Source organism: Solea senegalensis, linkage group LG11 (assembly GCF_019176455.1).
Source record: "Solea senegalensis isolate Sse05_10M linkage group LG11, IFAPA_SoseM_1, whole genome shotgun sequence".
In the NCBI taxonomy this organism is placed as follows: domain Eukaryota; kingdom Metazoa; phylum Chordata; class Actinopteri; order Pleuronectiformes; family Soleidae; genus Solea; species Solea senegalensis.
Window position 1 is genome coordinate 26,473,063 of NC_058031.1, and position 21,842 is coordinate 26,494,904.

Consider the following 21,842-nt stretch of genomic DNA (forward strand, 5'->3'; position numbering starts at 1 on the left):
ACTGTCTTTCTGAAGGTTTATTCCACATACACGGTTAAGCAGCAGTAAGTTAGCAATTAGACAGTTTGTTATCCACTTACTTCAGTCAGTCAGAGAGTCAGTCAGGTTATAAAACCGACAAGTCGTACAGGTTCTGATGATTGATCCTTTTACAAAGGCGCATACGAAAGCAATACATAACAAAACATGGCTTTGACGATGCACCTTAAAGGCACTTTAAAGGCAACGGTGCTTTGATACCAGTTACAACAATGAACAGATAAATAGAATGAAAGACAAATAGCTTTGCCTGCTAGAAAGTTCTACACCTCCCACTTGGCCTACTGATTCCTAAATCCAAGTAGGCCACAACAACCACAAATTTTGCCTTTCGAAATGGCTACATTGCTGGGTACGAACGCGTTACACACAATTTTAACTTTCAAATGGGTACATAAAGCTACATCACGGGGTATGAACGTATTACACACAATTTTTTAACTTTCAAATGGGTACATAAAGCTACATCGTGGAGTATGAACGTATTACACACGATATGAATAACAGATACAAATGACAAATAAAGGTTTCACATTGTCCTTGATGACGCAGTGACGCCCTTTACCGAAACACACCACCACCTCTCGTGGAGGATGGTGGAGGGGGGGGTCTTGATCCTTTTTCTTTCCGAAACACACCACCACCTCTCGTGGAGGATGGTGGAGGGGGGGTCTTGATCCCTTTTTCCGAAACACACCATCATGTGGTGGGGAATCCATTTCTGTTCCTCCACTGGCAACAGAACCACCAGCCTTCTGACATCTCTGTGAAGGATGGTGGAGGGACGGTTCTCCTTGTCTTTGCCTTTCCCACCTTGTCCACTGGAAACCGGACAACTTTGGCACGTCCTCACTTTCACATCTCGTACTACGCCTTTCACATCAGGATGGGCCTCCACAACTCGACCGAGCCTAAACTGGCCTCTCAGTGCATTCTGGTCAGCCAACCACACTAGGTCTCCCACCGTGACGTTCCTTGCAGGCGTGTGCCACTTCTGTCGAACAAAGAGGCCCGGGCCCGCCAGCTGGCTCCACCGCTTCCAGAACTTGTCGACCTCGATCTGGACCGCTCTCAGGCGCGCAACGGGGTAAGTCCGGTATTCGAACCCTCGAGAGTCCCCGCTAGGCCCAGCACGGCCAAGCAGAAGTGAGTTGGGAGTGATGACTCCTACAGTCTCGTCTTGTACCTGGACTCTTGCGCCGATTGGTCTTTCGTTTGACAGATTAGCTGCCAGGTAGAGGAGAGTCTGGAACTCCAGTGCTGTCAGGTGACTTTCCACCCCGATGTTGCTCAACGCTCTCTTGAGTGTACGGACTGCTGCTTCAGCTGCTCCGTTTCGATGGGGAGAGTCTGCTGGGTGAAACACCCACAACCAGTCGGTCCCAGCAGCGGTCGCTTTCTTCTGGACTTGATCCTTGTCGATGTTGTCCAGGAATTCATAGAGCTCCTTTAAAACTGGCTTGGCGCCCACGAAGTTGGTCCCTTGATCTGACCAAAGTTTCCTTGGGTGGCCCCTGAGAGCTGTGAAGTGCTGGTACGCCTTTAGGAAGCCATCCGTTGACAGGTCTTCCACGATGTCAGCATGCAGTGCCCTGGAAGCCATACAACTGAATACTACTCCCCAGACTTTCATCTTTGTTCTTCGCTTTACAGTGTCTCTGACAACGTAGGGGCCAAAGAGATCCAGTGCTGTTAGCTCAAACGGTGCGGCTGGTTCAGATCGTTCACTAGGAAGCTCACTCATCTGTTGCCTGCATAACCTTGCCTTGGTCTTTCGACAGTGCACGCAGGAGTCAATGATGCTTCTTGCGATTCTTGGCCCCTGTACTACCCATGCTTTGGACCTCACCCTGAGCAGTGTGCCAGCGATGCCTTCATGGTTGGCTCCGTGGGCTTCCCGTGTGAGGAGGGTGCTGATCCAGGCATTATATGGGGCCAGGGGTACTCCTGGGTTTCCCCAGGTGATGGCTTGGACTCTGGCGTAGCATCGCAGGAGCCCCGAAGCTTCGTCCTTGTTGACGACGAGTCTGTTCTTTATTCCCCGCCTCACAGTGTCTCTGATGACGTAGCGGGATGACGTAGGGGGATCTTGGAATGCAGTTTCAAGTTCGGTCACTGTCAGTACCACCTCCCACTTTGCTGGAATAGGGGCTCTCCCTATACGAGCAACGCATTTCTTTACAGCCTTTCGGGCATGACTGACCCCTCCACAGAGCTTAGCTGGAGGGTTGTACCTTTTCAGACCCACTCGGACTATGAGTGCGGCTCCCCCCCCTCATCTTTCTTGGTCTCGACAGGGATCGATTTCGTCTCATATCCTGCCAACTGGAGCCCTGCTAGAGACCTGCTATCTCCATCTGTGAAATTCCGGCCTTCACTACCAGAATTTAACAACTTCTGCGCTTGGGTTCTGATGAGAGCTGCTGTAAAGTCTTTCTTCTGGAGTTTACTCACTGTCTCTTTAGCATCAGCCGCCACTTTTGCTGCAGATTCCATAGGCCAATCTTTCACTGGACTAGACAGGAACTCGGGACCCTTCTGCCACGCGGAGTTTTCGTCTAGTCGCTTGGGTGAACACCCTCTCGTGATGAGATCAGCGACGTTGACTTCACCTGGGACCCACCACCAATCAGTTACGGGCCCAGCCTTCTGGATCTCCCCGACCCTATTTGCAAAGAATGTTTGAAATCCGTAACTGTCTCGCTGGATGGCTCCCAGCACAGTCTGACTGTCTATGAAGTGGTACCACTTTTCTACAGCCAATCTTCCATGCTTCAGCATGTATTCCTTCAGGTGTGTGGTGAAGACAGCCCCACAGATTTCGGCTTTGACTGCGTCAAAGGGGGTTAACTTGGCTTTTGAGTCCACCAACCGGTTAACTACACCATCTGACGTTTCCCATCGTAGATACAGTACAGCGCCGTTAGATCCACAACTTCCGTCAGACAATGTGATTCCCCAGGGCTTGTCCCTCCAGCCGGAGGGTGTGAGGCTTCTGTGGAACTTGATGCTTCCCAAGCGAGTGTACTCCTTGAACAGCTCGATTGCTTTCCCCCGGAGTTCGTCAGAGAGGGACTCATCCCAAGTGTCCTTAGTGAACTTGCCAGCCTCCTGGCAGGCCTTCCTCACGAGAATCACACCTTTTTGCTTCACGGGTGTTGTTAGGTCGATGGGGTCGTACAATCCAGTGATCTGGCTCAGTAGGACGCGACGAGTTAATGGGTTTGGTGCTTTTACATCCACTTCTCCTTTAGTAAGGAGAGTCATTTGGTCAGGCATTGCCTCGTCCTTCCTCCCACTTTGACCAGACCGGACCCAGGGCTTGAGGTAGAAGCCCCTTGCTTTCAGGATCTTCTCCACTCCCTCAAGGATCCTCCTCCAGTCGACCGGCTTCTCATGGTAGCTGGGTCTCTCAGAAGTGTAAATGGGGATTGGCTGGCTGAACTTCAAAAGCTCTACTCCTGTGAGTAATGACTTTTGGCCCTTCAGGAAAGGCGCCAGGAACAATAAGAGCTTCTCGAAATGGTTTCATGCGCAAGCCACTGTGTTAGCATTTTCTCAGAAAGTCTGCTCTCTAAAGACAGTATCACCAGGTGCTTCTGCTCTTGTTCAGTGAGCTCTGGCTCCAATGAGCTGTGGCTTCTCTTCAGTTCCTTTGTCTGAGCCTCCAAACCTGTCTGGTTTGGAGTTAGCAGTGGTGTGGTTAGCAGGAGTTGGCTGGTGTTGGTAGCCAAGTCCTCCTGTGCTAAGCTCAGTCTTTCTTCTGGTGCCTTGAGGTCTTGATGCAGAGTAGACTCTTCTGACTCTTTCTGGTAGAAGTCAGACTGAAGCTCAGTGAGATTCTCCTGACTTTGCGCCAAGGTCGCCTGCAGCTCTGCAGTTCGGGTCCTTTCAGAGCTCAGCAGCTCAGGCATCTCGGCCCTCAGTTTACTCTGCTCCTCTACCTTCTTGACATTGACTTCCGTTACTTTCTGTAACTCTGTCACTTGACCCTTCAGTCTCTTCTGCTCTTCTTCGATGGACTCTGTGGGACCCGCTTGCACCTGGATACTCTCCCAGTCAGCTGTCCTGCTCCCAGATATCTTAGGCAAGCTAATCGGTGTGATCTTTGCTTTGGGTCGGGCCCACTGTGAGCTGACTTCTCCCCCTGTGACTGTACCAAAGTTGCTGGTGGGCACAGTTCCCCTTTGTCCCATGCTGGTGTTGGTGGGAGCAGTGTGAAACCTCGGTGGCCGTGGTGTACTGGTGAGGGTTGGAGGCTGAGTAAAGCTGGCAGTGGGTCCATAATTAGGTTGTTGAGGCTGTTGAGGAGGTTGATGAGGGGGACTGGTGCCAGCAATGGTGCCCTGCCTGATAGCTGAGTGGGTGTGAACAGGTGGGGTGGTACTAGCACGAGTTACTGGTCGGGTATGCCCATCTCCCCGTTTGTTATCCCGGCGGCATGACCACTCATCCATCAGTTCCTCCTTTTTAATTTCCAATGTTAAAAGGAGTCTCCACTTTTCTTTCCCGTATGGCTGATAGTCTTTCCAAACATGCACAGTGTCTCTGAGTTCGTGGAGTTCCTGATCCAGTCCCTTCCTTCTGGCCTCTTGCTGACACTGCTGTAGTGCACTTTTCCTGCCGAGTACCTCGGCCTGGTCGAAAGCTAAATTGAACCGTGCCACAAGGGTGCTTATTTCCGGCTCAGCATCCTTAAACCACAACATTTCCATTGTCTCATGGTACCTTTGCCCAATGGCGTCCCTCTTTGTCAGAGTGTCTCTTAACTCACAGTTGTCGACCGATGAGTCTATCTGTTCCAGTTCTTCGATATATTCACTGCAAGTGCAGACGAAAGTATCATAGTCTTTCTCCAACCCTGCCAACTCTTGCGACAATTTTCCTGTGCCTAGACGACCAGCCTTGAAATTAAGGCAGTTTATACGCGTCGTTAGGCTCCGCTGTGCATTTGATCGCTTCCGTTGTAGGTCTTCCAGGTCTGGCTTGTCGTCTGCCATTTTTGTTCTTTGAACTCCGGAATTGGAATTGTTCAAAGGATTTGACTCTCTGGTTCGTTGCCAGTGACTTGGTTCAAAGGATTCAGTTCTTTGCAAACGAGTGGCACACGGATGTCAACGCCCCCAACTGTCTGTGAGGCTCTTCTCCCAGAAGAGCTTGTTGTTCCTTGTGCAATCCTCACAACCTTATTCACAGCTGCGGCACTTCTTTTAATCCTCTGTGAGGCTCTTCGCCCAGAAGAACTCTGAATTCCTTATGCACAACCTTATTCACGGCTGCGTTGGCTCTTCTGTTCCAGCTTCTCCTCTGTGAGGCTCTTCGCCCAGAAGAACTCTGAATTCCATGCACAACCTTATTCACGGCTGCGTTGGCTCTTCTGTTCCAGCTTCTCCTCTGTGAGGCTCTTCGCCCAGAAGAGTTCTGAATTCCAAGTGCACAACCTTATTCACGGCTGCGTTGGCTCTTCTGTTCCAGCTCTTTAGTAATTCACGACTGATTCGCTTCACCAGCGTCCTGGTGCTCCACGATTGTCGTCCTCCGCTCGGCTGTCCGTACTGCACTGATACGTTGCCAACAACGGTTTTATAACTGTCCAGATTTCTGCTGGTTGGTCTTTCCAGCTCAATACTCCCTTCTGGAAAGGGTAACCAGAACAAGTACGGCGGGCACAACTCGACTGTCTTTCTGAAGGTTTATTCCACATACACGGTTAAGCAGCAGTAAGTTAGCAATTAGAAAGTTTGTTATCCACTTACTTCAGTCAGTCAGAGAGTCAGTCAGGTTATAAAACCGACAAGTCGTACAGGTTCTGATGATTGATCCTTTTACAAAGGCGCATACGAAAGCAATACATAACAAAACATGGCTTTGACGATGCACCTTAAAGGCACTTTAAAGGCAACGGTGCTTTGATACCAGTTACAACAATGAACAGATAAATAGAATGAAAGACAAATAGCTTTGCCTGCTAGAAAGTTCTACAATGAGGTCAAGGTGGTTGCCAGCTTTGTGAGTTGGTGGAGAAGGAGCAAGTGAGAGAGAAAGAGATGAAAGTCGAAGAAGTAGATCGGATGACTTCTCTGACTGGATGTTGAAGTCACCAAGAAGAACAAGTGGTGGGCCATTTGAGAGGAGGACATCTAGTTCCTCCAGGAAGTGTCCCAATGGGCCTGGTGGATGGTAGATGACAATGATGAGTTTTACTGGGTGAGTTACAGTTACAGCATGAAATTCAAACGACTGTGAAGAGAAGTGTGGCAGTGGGTAAAGAGTGAAAGTCCAGTTGGGGTTGATGACCAGACCTGTCCCGCCATCTCTTCCAGTGGATCTGGGTGTGTGGGAGAAGGAGTGGGCGGAGGAGAGAGCCGCAGGGGTGGCTGTGTTGGAGGGTATTATCCAAGTCTCAGTGAGAGCAAGGAAATGCAGGCATTGCTCAGTAGCAAAGCCGGAGATGAACTCAGTCTTGTGGGTAGCTGACTGGCAGTTCCACAGGCCCCCTGCGACAAGGTGTTGGATGTGTGTGGAGTGGGTGGGATAGATAAGTGAGGACAGGTTATGGTGATGCTGTGAGTGATTGTGAGGTTTGTATGTCTATGAGAAGAGACATGAACAGGAATGGAAAAAATGCACATATGTGAAAGGTAGAAAAACACCTGCAGGTACAGGTACTTAGCCTCGTTAGCCTCCTTGTTAGACTCCGGTTTAGACTCCTTTGTCTTTGTCTTCCTGAGTCTCGACTCCGGTTTAGACTCCTTTGTCTTCCTGAGTCTGAAGAGTCTGCCGCTTCAAAGTGAGTGCTGCTTTTTAAAAGACACCTGATTAGGTGCTGATTGGTTGCAGCTGTGTGGCCACTCCCTGTAGCCAATGAAATTTCAGTGAAGCTGATTAGGGGCTGATTGGTTAAAGCTGTGTTGGCCACTCCCCTGTAGCCAGTGAAACTTCTCACCTGGTGATGGTGATGGCTTGATAGAAACTATGTCAAAACAGCAACAATAACAACTTTCTCTTTGACCTGGCAGACAAAATATCTTTAAAAAACTTTCACCTTAACTAAACAGACAAGTCAAAAGTCACAAAAGTCAAGCAACCCAGCTAGATACAATAGCAATAAATGAAATAGCAACCAAATAAGAAAGACCTACAGAAGTGATACTTAGCTTAATTCCAGTAGTCCTATGAGATACCCAGATAGTCCAAATGCACACTGCTGCATTACTGCAAAAAAATTCCTCTGCTAGCAAAGGATCCACAGCAGCCTATGATTCTTTACGTCCTCTATAGTCCGTGATATTCCGAAGTCCCTGCCACATACGTCTCGTGTCCCGATCGCACAGCGATGCCTCCTTTGTCTTGTACCGCCGTTTGGCAGCCCTCACCTTCCTCCGGAGCTCATAGGACGCCACTCTGTAAGGGACCATGTCACCGGAGATTAGTCCATCGTTGTAAGACGTTGTTCAGGCCTTTAGAGCCTCGTGAATAGTTCCATCGACCCACGGTTTCTGGTTTGGGAAAACCTTCACAGTCACCATGGGGATGATATCATCTATAAGCTTAGCAATGAAGTCCGTCACCACTTCCGTAAACAGACTGATGTCATCGCCGGAGGACTCCTGGAACATGTCCCAGTCCACGTCGCACAGTGCGTCCTGCAGCGTGGCCTCTGATTGGGCAGACCATCGTCTGACCTGCCTTGTTGCCGGGGCAACCGCCCTTAGCTTCTGTTTATACTCCGGCATGAGGAAGATGGCAGTGTGGTCTGCCTTACCGAAAGCCGGCAGTGCTGTGGCTTTGTAGCTGTCCTTGAGAAGGGTATAGCAGTGGTCCAGCGTGTTACCTCCTCTGGTCGGGAATGTCACATGCTGGAAAAAGTTTGGCATAACTTTTGTGAGATTGGCTTTGTTGAAATCACCTGTCACGATGAGGGCAGTGTCCGGGTGCTTGTTGTGGTGTTTGTTTATTGTGTTGTGAAGTGAAGCCAAAGCAGTGTCCGTATCCACATGTGGTGGGATGTGAACAGCAACAATGGTGACCGACGTGAGTTCCCTGGGCAGGTAAAAGGGTCGGCAAAGAATCGCTAGATGTTCCAGATATGGCGAGCAGGAATGTGAAAGGACTGAGATATTCCTCGGATCACACCAGTTGTTATTTGTCATGAAGCACACTCAGAAGTAAACTGCGGTCATAGACTATCGTTGCAGGAGATGAAAAGAGAAAAGATGAAAGTCGCATAAATAACAAATAAAAAGCACAGTCTCAGGGGAGCAGTCACAACGGCGTCTGGACTCACCCACGCCATCTTACTCAGAAATCTCAGATGGCACAGAAATCCTCCTCTTGAGCTGGAAACAGGGGAGGCAGATAACCCAAGGAGCACTCAAAAGGGGACATACCAGTGGCCGAGGACGACAAGGAATTATGAGCATACTCGGTCCAAGGAAGGTGCATGCTCCAAGACGAGGGGTTCTGGCCGGCCACACAGCGAAAAGCAGCACCCAGGTCCTGGTTAGCTCGCTCCTGGGGTTGAAATCCAGAGGAGAGGCTCACTGAAGCACAGAGAGCTCGACAGAATGCTTTCCACACCTGAGAGGTGAATTGGGGGCGGAAACAATGTCCATAGGTATGCCATGGAGGTGGAAAACATGGGAGACCAGAAGATCTGCAGTCTCCAAGATGGAGGGGAGTTTGGGGAGTGCAATAAAATGAACAGCCTTGGAGGAGCTGTCTACGATGGTAATTATGACCGTGTTACTTTGGGACAGGGGCAGTCCTGTGACAAAATCCAGAGCGATGTGGGACCATGGACGACCAGGACCTGGCAGGGGGCAGAGCAGACAGGCGGGGCACTGGTGATTAGACTAGACTTAAACACAAATTTGCGGGCGTCAGTCTCCAGTGTCGGCCACCAGAAATGCCTCTTGATCAGGGAAATTGTAAAAGAAATCCCTGGATGACACAAAAAACGTGAGGTATGAGCCCACTGCAAAACCTGGGACCGGACAGAGTCAGGGACGAAGAGGCAGTTATTAGGGCCATTACCAGGGTCCGGTTGCTTCAGCAGGACCCTTCTGACCAGGGACTCAATCTGCCAGCTGACTGCAGCAATCACACAGGATGCAGGGAGAATGGTGTCTGGGGTGGGTGGGGTCTCGTCAGAAACAAATTGGCGGGAGAGAGCATTGAGTTTAACGTTCCTGGAACCTGGACGATAAGTGAGAGTGAAGTTAAATCGTGCAAAATACAGAGCCCATCTGGCTTGTCTGGCATCAAATCTCTTAGCTGTTTGGATGTAAGCCAGATTCTTATGATCGGTCCAGACGATGAAGGGTTGCTCTGCTCCCTCCAGCCAGTGTCTCCATTCCTCCAAAGCCATCTTCACCACCAGCTAGTGATGGGAAGTTCGACTCTTCTTACTGACTTGGATCTTTTACTCTCGGACAGTAAATTTAACTAATCTTTTTTTGAGTCATTTCATTCATTTTTACAGCGAGTGGCACTGTAGCCCTCTTGTGGGCGTTTTTAAAAAAGACACTTGGTTGAGTGAATCCTGAACTAATCATTTCTGTTGTGCTCATAAGTTTACATACCCTGTGAGAATTTATGATTTCTTGGCCATTCTTCAGAGAATATGAATAATAACCCAAAAACCTTTCTTCCACTCATGCTTAATGATTGTGTGAAGCTATTAATTGGCAAGCAACTGTGTTTACTCTTTTTAAATCAAAATGACAAAAGAAAGTACCCAAATGACCCTGATCATAAGTTTACATACCCCAGTGACTTTGACCTGATAACATGCACAAAATTGACACAAACAGGTTTGAATGGCTAATCAAGGTTCCTATCCTCTCCTGTGACCTGTTTGCTTGAAATTAGTGTGCGTGTATAAAAGGTCAGGGAGTTTCTGGGCTTCTGACAGACCATTGCATCTTTCATCCAGTGCTGCACAGACGTTTCTGGATTCTGAGTTATGGGGAAGGCAAAAGAATTGTCAAAGGATCTGCGAGAAAAGGTCATTGAACAGCATAAAACAGGAAAGGGGTATAAAAAGACATCCAAGGAATTGAGAATGCCAATCAGCAGTGTTCAAACGCTGATTAAGAAGTGGAAAATTAGGGATTCTGTTGAAACCAAACCACGGTCAGGTAGACCAGCAAAGATTTCAGCCACAACTGCCAGGAAAATTGTTTGAGATGCAAAGAAAAATCCACAAATAACTTCAGCTGAAATACAGGGCTCTCTGAAAAATTGTGGTGTGGCTGTTTCAAGATGCACAATAATGGGCTGCATGGTCGAGTCGCCAGAAGAAAGCCATTTCTGCGCAAATGTCACAAAGTATCGCATGTACATTACGCCAAACAGCACAGAGACAAGCCTTCCAGAAGAGACAAAAACTTCTGGAACAAAGTAATTTGGAGTGATGAGACCAAAATTTTACTTTTTGGCCACAACCATAAACATTTGGAGAGGAGTCAACAAGGCCTATGATGAAAGGAACACCATTCCTACTGTGAAACACGGCGATGGATCACTGATGTTTGGGGATGTGTGAGCTACAAAGGCACAGGAAACTTGGCCAAAATTGATGGCAAGATGAATGCAGCATGTTATCAGAAAATACTGGAGGAAAATTTGCACTCATCAGCCCGGAAGCTGCGCATGGGACATTTTTGGACATTCCAACATGGCAATGATCCAAAACGCAAGGCCAAGTCGACCTGTCATTGGCTACAGCAGAAAAAGTGAAGGTTCTGGAGTGGCCATCTCAATCTCCTGACCTCAATATCATTGAGATCTCAAACGTGCAGTTCATACAAGACAGCCCAAGAACTTACAGGAACTGGAGGCTTTTTGCCAAGAAGAATGGGGAGCTTTGCCATCTGAGAAAATAAAGAACCTCATCCACAACTACCACAAAAGACTTCAAGCTGTCATTGATGTTAAAGGGGGCAATACACGGTATTAACTACTGGTGTATGTAAACTTTTGATCAGGGTAATCATGGTACTTTATTTTGTCATTTGGATTTAAAAAGAGTAAACACAGTTGTTTGCCAATAACAACAATTGGTTTCTAGTACTCGGACGCTGGCGCGCGTTGGCTGCCACTTCTCCATATGGAAAATACTTCGGGAAAATACGTCTGTCTGCATTTTTGAACATATGAACAGCTCCTGTAAAAAGTTTTCTTACCTCGCGGTGGTTCTGCACGGATCCTGCCCCATCTGACGGTACCCTAGCCTGTCATCAGCTGTGGTGTTGCAGTGGCTACCAACAGAGCTAGCTCCCGGGGTCGCAGATACGGCCCGACCTCGCTGTATTCTGCTTCAAGCAGCGGCCTACAGCCAGGTCACCGGCCGGTTCGCACTCCGGAGCAGCCAGTCAGCTATGCTGCTGCTTGTCGTTGCCTGTCTGCTGACCATACTGCCACTATTCACCATCCAGCAATGGCACTCCGGTACACATCCACGCAGCTCCACAGCCTAAACCATCGCGCACCTCCCTCCTCGGACACTTTGACAACAGTGAAACAGCTCTGCCTCCTCCGACGTCGCCCATACATCCACCGTGGCTCATGTCGCAGATTCATCCTCCATTCCACCACCAAAAACAGCATTCCCACGCTCTGTTCCAACCGCAGCACGCACCATCTTGGACACCGGCACAACAACATCCGTATACGTCATCCGCGCAATGGTCACGTGACTAATTTCAACCTCCTCCCTGTCTCAACTTCTGTCACAAGGACTTCACAACAAAAGCCTCTCAAGACAGCTCTACTCAACACCCGGTCAGTCAACAATAAAAGTCTCCTTCTGCACAAATTTATACTGGACAATGAATTGGATTTACTCTGTCTTACTGAAACCTGGCATAAACCATCAGACTACATCGCACTCAACCAAACAACACCATCTGGATACCTTTATCTGGACAACCCCCGCCCTGACCGTGGGGGGGAGGCATTGCAGTCATCTACCACAACAGACTCAAACTCCGCCCCATCTCTATTCCACCCACGTCATCATTTGAACACCTGGTTTTGCGACTTCCTGGTTCTCGGTCACTTCTCATTGCCATAATTTACCGTCCCCCCCAAAACTGTTCATCATTTCTCTCAGACTTCACAGACTTCTATACCTAGCTCTCTTCCATCTCTCCATGTATCCTCCTCCTTGGCAATTTCAACATCCACATCGACACTCCGAGCTCAAAATTCACTGCAGACTTCCTGGACATATTACATTGCCTTGACCTCACACAACATGTCAACTCACCCACGCATTCCCATGGACATATCCTCGACCACATCTGCTCCTCAGCCCCACTCTCAGTCCACAACCTTACACTATCCGACCTCGCAATATCTGACCACCGAGCCATCACCATGGACATTGTCACCCAACACCCAGTCAAACCCGGTCAATAACCTTCCACAATCTCAAATCACTCAACCCCATCTCATTTTCATCCTTCATATCTGAATCACTATCTCGCTCCTCCCTCTCCACAGATTCCACCACTATAGAACTTGTCGATCACTATAATCAGTCCCTCTCCTCCTGCCTTAACCAACTTGCTCCCCTCAAAACAAAAACTGTCTCCTTTTCTGCCTCTGCCCCATGGTATACTCCTGATCTCCACCAACTGAAACGCAAACGCAGACCACTAGAAAGACTCCATAAGAAAACCAGTCTCACTGTCCACGCTGATGCATTTAAACACTTCACCACAAACAAATGCAATAACTACTTGTCATTTTTTTCACTCCAAAATCAAGACCATCCACACCACACTTCATACCTCTGTCTCAGCTCAGCCCCCCCCAGAATCTGACCCTACTATGACCACACACCATGGCTTGTCCTCCTTTGCTCCCTTATCCCCCACAGACACTAGCAAACTACTAAAAGACATGATACTAAAAACCTGCCACCTTGACCCCATCCCAGCCCCCCTCCTGAAAGCCTGCATCCCCACTCTCACGCCACTCATCACCACCATCATAAACTCCTCCCTCAGCTCTGGTATCGTTCCTCCCACTCTCAAATTAGCCACCATCACACCCCTGCTGAAAAAACCTGGCCTAGACCCCGACAACCTGGACAACTTCAGACCCATCTCCAACCTCCCACTCCTGTCAAAAATATTGGAACACGCCATCATTTCACAGCTCCAGCAATATCTCCTCAACTCCCAACTGTTTGAAACGTTTTCGCCCCCATCACAGTACAGAAACAGCCCTTCTAAAAGTCACCAATGATCTCCTCCTTGCCGCCGACTCTGGTTCACTCTCCATTCTCCTCCTCCTCGACCTCAGTGCAGCATTTGACACCATCGACCACAGCATCCTCCTCCACCGTCTCCAAACCATTGGCTTCTCCGGCACAGCACTCTCCTGGTTCTCCTCCTACCTCACCGACCGCCATCATTATGTTTCCATAAACAACTTCAAATCAAAAACCTTCCCTGTCTCCACTGGTGTTCCCCAAGGTTCGGTGCTCGGCCCCCTCCTCTTCATCATCTACATGCTTCCCCTTGGTCATATTATCCGTCATCATGGACTTCATTTCCACTGTTATGCCGACGACACCCAGGTGTCATTCTTTCCACCATCACACACTGCCTCGCCGACATTAAAACCTGGATGGACCATAATTTCCTCAAACTCAACAGCAAAAAAACAGAACTCATCCTCACCGGACCCAACTCTCTCCTACCATTGGCCCAGAACAGCTCCCTCACCATCGACGGCCATTCAGTCACTCCCTCCCCCTCTGTACGCAATCTCGGCGTTATCCTGGACTCCACCCTCTCATTCAAACCTCACATAAACCACATTACCAAAACATAATTTTTCCACCTCCGCAATATTGCTCGTCTCCGTCCCTGTCTTTCACAATCCTCTGCAGAAATCCTCATTCACGCCTTCATTACCTCCAGACTCGACTACTGCAATAGCCTCCTCTACAGTCTCCCCTCCACTCTTCTTCAAAAACTACAATATATCCAGAACTCTGCTGCCCGTCTGCTCACCCACACCCGCTCCAGTGACCACATCACCCCCATCCTCAAAAAACTCCACTGGCTCCCTGTTCCCTACCGCATACAATACAAGGTTCTTCTCATCACTTACAAATCCCTCCATAACCTGGCTCCCTCATATCTCACTGACCTCCTCCACCTACACTGTCCCACCTGCCGCCTCAGATCCACTGACTCAAAACTGCGTACACTTAACTGTCTATTTCCCATTGTTTTTATCCCAATCCTGTCCTTTGTTTTTGTTTTTGTTTTGTCAAGCGTCTTTGAGTGTTTGAAAAGCGCTATAAAAATATGATGTATTATTATTATTATTATTATTATTATTATTATTATTAATAAATAGCTTCACCCAACTATTAACCATGAGTGGAAGAAAGGTTTTTGTGTTATCATTCATATTCTCTGAAGAATGGCCAAGAAATCATAAATTCTCCCAGGGTATGTAAACATACGAGCACAACTGTATGTTTCCTGTCCTGCTTTGCTTATGCAGCTGCCTGTCATCATGTGGCAAAGGAAGGTACTGCATGAAAATGAATGAATCACTCACTGAGACGACTCATTACTCCCAAGTCATACAAAAGATTAGTTCATTTTGAACGAATCGTTCACGAACGACACATCACTACCGCCAGCAATTCACGGTTCCCGAAATCATAGTTGTGTTCGGCAGGGGACAAGCAGTGAGAAACAAAAGCACATGGATGAAGTTTGTGGTCCAAGGGGCTGCGTTGAGAGAGCACCTGAATCCACCTCCACAATGAACTGACAAGTAATGTCAGAATTCACCAGGATAGGGGCGGTGGTAAAGCATCTCTTCAGCTCAGTGAAGGCGTCATCAGCTTGAGGGGTCCAGGTGAAAGGAGGAAGCGGTGGATGTCACAGAGGTGAGGGGAGCCGCCACACGACTATAATCTCTGATGAACCTGCGGTAGAAATTAGCAAATGCAAGAAACTTGTTACGGTCTGGTGTGTACTTTAATTATGCTTGGTGTACTTGTCTTCTCCATTTTTTCCTGTTTCCTGTTTTACCTGCAGTGTTGGAGGGTGGTGGAGGAGGAGGAGCCAACCACTTCTCACAAGGGCAGCGAGGCACACCTGGTATCAATCCTCACCTGATTCACCTCCCCATAAAACCAGCTCTGACTTCACTCCTGTGCCAGATAATTCCGTCGAATCGGTAGAGCAAGTGAAATTCTCCTGTGGAACTACTCGTGTGAATTTTTTCGTGATCAAGTTGAGCATTAACCCTAACCTCACCTTTTTCTATGTTTGTACTCCAGCTCTGCACCTCGCTGCCCTTCGGGTTTTGTTTTTCCTGTGGACCTGCCTCCAGCCGCCTGCAGCAGCGGACACCTTTTGTTAAATTTTGTACTGGACAAACTTATTGTTAAATAAACTGTCGACCATCTACAGCCTCTTGCATTTGGGTCCTCCTCTGTTCTCCAGGCCCCAAAAGAATTATCTGGCCAAGACAAAATGGACCCAGCAGAGACTGAACGCATGAGACAAGCACTTTCGAGTCAAGGCACCCTGGTCAGACAACACGAGGCTGCATTAAGGCAAATTGTGGAACGTCTTGGGGAGCTAACCGCCAGCGTAACACAGCTCGGCAGACGGATGGATTCTCTCACGAACCTGCTCACTTCACCAACCCCCCCAGCAGACCCTCCACAACCGCCGACGCCAGCAGTGGGCCCCCCAGACATTTCACCGCTGCAGCCACGTGAACCCTACATCCCCACCCCCGCCAGGTACTCAGGAGATCTAGGGACATGTGCTCAGTTTTTACACCAGTGCTCACTAGTGTTCAGCCAACAAGCAGTTACCTACTTCTCTCACCAATCTAAGGTACTTTTTGTAATGAGTCTGCTTGAAAAAGAAAGTGGTGAATCAGATGAGACGAGCACCATGGTTTAACTCCAATATTCGTGCTCTTAAACAGACGTTACGTAGATTAGAAAGAAAATGGCGTTCCAGTAACCTAGAGGAACTTCATATAGCCTGGAAAGATGGTTTTGTAGCTTACAAAAAAGCCCTACACAAAGCTAGAGTTGCCTATTATTCTTCTCTAATTGAAGAAAATAAGAATAATCATAGATTTCTTTTCAGCACTGTAGCCAGGCTGACACAGAGCCACAGCTCCACTGAACCATCTATTCCTTTAACACTGAGCAGTGATGACTTTATGAACTTTTTTGTGAATAAAATAACATCAATTAGAAAAAAATTGATCATTTCCTCCCTCATATTGGGACTGAATCATCTTCTAGCACAAGAGCTTTAGAAGCACCAGGTGCACAGTTAGACAGTTTCTCCCCTATAGATCTCCCTGAGTTAACATCATTAGTTTCATCATCTAAGCCATCAACCTGTCAGTTAGATCCTATCCCCACCAAACTGTTTAAAGATGTGTTTCCTTTAATTAACAACTCTATATTAACTCAAATTAATCTATCCTTATTAACTGGATATGTGCCCCAAACGTTTAAAGTAGCAGTTATTAAACCCCTTCTAAAAAAAGCGACCCTTGACCCAGATATTTTAGCTAATTACCGTCCGATATCTAATCTTCCCTTTGTCTCTAAAATCTTAGAAAAGGCAGTTGCCAATCAATTATGTGAATATCTGCGCATTAATGGCCTGTTTGAAGATTAGATTAAACCATAGCACAGAAACAGCACTAGTTAAAGTTAGTAATGATCTTCTCTTGGCGTCAGATAATGGTCTAGTTTCTTTACTTGTCCTGTTAGATCTTAGTGCTGCATTTGACACCATTGATCATGATATTCTACTGCAGAGATTGGAGCAGACTCTTGGTATCACAGGTGCTGCCCTCTGCTGGTTTAAATCATACTTATCTGATAGATTCCAGTTTGTTCACGTTAATGATAAAGCCTCACTACAAACAGAAGTTAATTGTGGAGTTCCACAAGGCTCAGTGCTTGGGCCTATACTTTTTACCTTATATATGCTTCCTCTAGGGAACATTATTAGAAAGCATAACATACACTTTCATTGTTATGCAGATGACACACAGCTATATTTATCGATGAGGCCGGATGAAATAAATCAGGTTGTTCAACTCCAGGAATGTCTCAGAGACATTAAGTCCTGGATGACCTGTAACTTTCTACTTTTAAACTCAGAAAAAACTGAGGTCATTATACTCGGCCCTAAACACCTCAGAGAAAAACTTTCTGATCACATTGTCACTTTAGATGACATCACCCTGGCTTCCAGTTCCACTGTGAGGAACCTTGGAGTTACTTTTGACCAGGAAATGTCTTTTGATTCACACATAAAACTAATTTCCAGAACAGCCTTCTTCCACCTGCGGAACATTATGAAAATTAGAAACATTCTGTCTTTACAGGATGCTGAAAAACTAGTTCATGCTTTTGTTACATCTAGATTAGATTACTGTAACTCCTTATTAGCAGGATGTTCTAACAAGTCTGTTAGAATCCTTCAGTTAATTCAAAATGCTGCAGCACGAGTTCTGACAGGAACTAGAAAGAGAGACCATATAACTCCAGTGTTAGCTTCTCTACACTGGCTCCCCATACAGTTTAGAATTCAATTTAAAATCCTCCTCCTCACGTACAAAGCACTTAATGGTCAGGCCCCTTCATACCTGAAAGACCTAGTCTTACCCTATCATCCTAATAGACCACTTAGGTCACAAAATACAGGTTTACTTGTGGTTCCCAGAGTCTGTAAGAGTAGATTGGGAGGCAGAGCCTTTAGCTACCAGGCTCCTCTCCTGTGGAACCAGCTTCCAATGATAGTTCGGGAGGCGGACACTCTCTCTGTATTTAAAGTTAAACTTAAAACTTTCCTTTTTGATAAAGCTTATAGTTAGAGCTGGTTCAGGGAAACCTAAACCATCTCTTAGTTATGCTGCTATAGAACTAAACTGCTGGGGGATTTTCCTGTGGTACACGCACATTCACTCTCTCACACTCAGCATTTGATTATGACTTTTTATATGTCATTAACCTTGTCTCTTTCTCTCCCTAGTTTGTGTCTTTCCTTCCTTCCCTCTCTCTCTCTCTGTATTCTCATCATGCAGGTTGCAGGATCAAGATCCAGTTTCCGAGGCTACGCTCATCATCACCATTATTATTATTTTGTAATTAAAAAGTCGATATCAGTAACTGTATAAACTTGTAACCTGATACAGTTGTTGTGTATCTGCTGCTGGTCTCCCTCTCTCTCTTCTATCTCTCCCTCATCTCCCTCTTGTCCTTTCTCTCCCCCCATTTTCTGTCCCCCACCTCTCCACTGTCCCCCATTTTTCCTTTCACCCCACCCGGTCGAGGCAGATGACCGCACATCTCTGAGCCTGGTTCTGTCAGAGATTTCTTCCTGTTAAGAGGGAGTTTTTTCTCTCCACTGATGCCTAGTGCTTGCTCATTGTGTGAACTGTTGGGGTTCTCTGCTCTCTTTGATGTTATCTATGTACAGTGCCTTCAGATAATGTATGTTATGATTTGGCGCTATACAAATAAAATTGAATTGAATTGAAATGAATTGCTCACCAGACAAGCTGCGGCCTGGGCCGTAGCAGTCTCCAGCCAGCGCCCCGACTTATGTTCAGATTTTAGTCGCTTTTCTGAGGAAATGAAGAGGGTTTTTGATCATCCGGTTAAGGGGAGAGAGGCTGAAGGACAGTTACTCGAGTTAAGACAAGGGAATCAGCCAGTCGCACAGTACGCAGTAACTTTCCGAATCTTAGCAGTTGAGAGCGGCTGGAACGACTCCGCCCTCCAAGCAATTTTTCTAAAAGGTTTATCAGGTGAGATGAAAGACGAATTGGCTGTAAGAGATGCAACCACTTCATTGAATGAGCTCATGGACTTGGCCATCCGCCTAGATAACAGAATGCGAGAGAGACGCAGGGAGAGAACAAACAGGCAAAGACTCTGTCCCTTTCCCCCCTCACCTCGCAACAACATAGCAGCGGCTCCTCTGCTACACCCTCCCCGTTTAACCACTTCCGAGGCTCTCTCTGCAACATTGATTCCACCCCCTCGAGAGGAGCCCATGCAGCTGGGACGAGCTTGACTGGCTCCAGCGGAGAGACAGCGGCGCCTACGCAATCAGCTCTGCATCTATTGTGGCCAGGAGGGGCATTTCCTTGCCCAATGCCCGGAGGTGCCAAAAGGCGGGGCTCATCAGTGAAAAGGGGGGCGCTGGTGAGCCGAACTTCCTCCTCTACAACCTCCTCCACACGGGTACAAGTGAAAGGTATGTTGCACTGGACACAGCAGTCAATTCCAGTCCAGGTCCTAGTGGACTGTGGGGCAGATGACAACTTCATTGACTCAAATCTTGTTAAGCACAATGGTCTCCCACTAATCAAACTTGAAACCCCTAGAGGTCCTGGCAGTAGACGGTAGTCTGCTGGGAGTCGTCACTCACAGAGCTGAACCCTTAAAGTTGACCTTGTCAGGCAATCACCAGGAATTTGTTAACCTATATGTTATTCAATCCCCATTGTCTCCCATAATTCTTGGGTTGCCTTGGCTGAAAATACACAACCCCCACATAGACTGGACCACGTCAACCATTCGTAGTTGGAGTAACTATTGCCATGCACACTGCTTGCTTTCAGCTATTCCCGAGAAAACCCCCAGTGCTCCAGATCTCCCCGAGGAAATAGACCTGACTAAAGTTCCCTGTGAATATCACGACTTACAGGAAGTTTTCAGTAAAGACCGTGCCCTTTCACTTCCACCCCACCGACCCTATGACTGCGCCATAGACTTGCTCCCAGGGTCTCCCCTCCCAACTAGAAGACTTTACAACCTGTCTAAGCCTGAGAAAGAAGCTATGGAGAAGTACATTAATGACTCCCTGGCTGCAGGTCTCATCTGCCCGTCTTCGTCCCCAGTAGGGGCAGGTTTTTTCTTCGTCGAGAAAAAGGACAAAACCCTACGTCCTTGCATAGGCTACACAGCGTTGAATGAGATAACAGTAAAGAACAAATACCCACTCCCTCTCATCGACTCAGCCTTTGGACCTCTTCACACTGCAAAAATCTTTTCCAAACTAGACCTAAGAAATGCCTATCACCTTGTTAGAATCAGAGAGGGAGATGAGTGGAAAACTGCTTTCAATACACATTTGGGACATTTTGAGTATCTGGTAATGCCTTTTGGGTTAACAAACGCGCCTGCTGTTTTTCAGGCGCTTGTCGATGTTTTGAGAGACTTGCTGAACAGAGTGGTGTTTGTGTATCTTGATGACATTTTAATTTTTTCACACACATATGAGGAACATGTAAGTCATGTTAGAGAAGTCCTGAGAAGGTTGATGGAAAACAAACTGTTTGTCAAAGCTGAAAAATGTGAATTTCATGTCACTACAGTACCTTTTCTAGGTTACGTGGTGGAGAAGGGGCAGCTTAGACCAGACCCAGCCAAGGTAAAAGCAGTAGAGGATTGGCCTACCCCTGCTACACGCAAACATTTGCAAAGGTTCCTGGGTTTCGCCAATTATTACAGAAGGTTCATTAGGAACTATAGCCGCATTGCTGCTCCCCTCACTACACTAACCTCTGTAAAGCAAACTTTTGAATGGTCACCTGCTGCTCAGAATGCTTTTGACAAACTGGAAACCATGTTCTCTAATGCACCTGTGTTGATTCACCCAGATCCTGATCTTCAGTTTGTGGTTGAGGTGGATGCCTCCGATTCAGGGGTGGGGGCCGTCCTCGCCCAGCGCCTGCCTGCGGACAAAAAACTACATCCATGTGCATTTTTCTCCCGCCGTCTCACCCCTGCCGAAAGAAACTACGATGTGGGGAACCGAGAGCTGCTGGCAGTGGTCCTAGCACTTCTGGAATGGCGGCACTGGTTGGAAGGAGCAGCTCACCCATTCATTGTGTGGACAGATCACAAAAACCTGTCTTACCTTCACTCGGCTCGCAGGCTGAACTCCCATCAGGCTCGGTGGGCACTCTTCCTGGGGAAGTTCAACTTCGTGCTCACCTATCGTCCAGGCCCCAAGAACCAGAAGCCAGATGCCCTCTCGCGCCAGTTTGCCCCTGCTGAGGAAGAACCTGTCATGGAAACAATCCTCTCGCCATCCTGTGTGGTAGGAGCGGTAAGGTGGGAGGTGGAGCAGACTCCAGAGCAGAGTTCTGGAGGCCCTCCATGATCATCCAGCCCCGGACGAATGCCCCCCAGAGCGACTGTTCGTTCCGCCATCCGCTAGGTCCCCAGTACTTCAGTGGGGACACTCATCTAAGTTGGCCTGTCACCCTGGTGTTCACCGGACCCTCTCCCTCATCCAACGCCGTTTCTGGTGGCCCTCAATGGCTGCAGACACCAGGGAATTCATCGCCGCCTGCTCTGCCTGTGCTCGCAATAAACCCTCTCACCGCCCCCCTGCTGGCCTACTGCAGCCCTTGCCCATTCCTCCTCGCCCCTGGTCACACATCGCTGTCGACTTTGTCACTGGACTCCCTCCTTCAGAAGGTAATGACACCATTTTCATTGTTCCAAGGCAGTGCATTTTGTCCCTCTCCCCAAACTCCCATCTGCTTTAGAAACTGCCAACCTGCTGGTCCAGCATGTTTTCCGTCTACATGGCATTCCCCTGGACATTGTGTCAGACCGAGGTCCCCAGTTCACCTCCCGAGTATGGACAGCCTTCTGCCAAGCATTGGGGGCCTCAGTCAGTCTCTCGTCTGGATACCACCCACAGTCCAACGGCCAGGCAGAGCAGGCAAACCAAGGGTTGGAGTCCTCT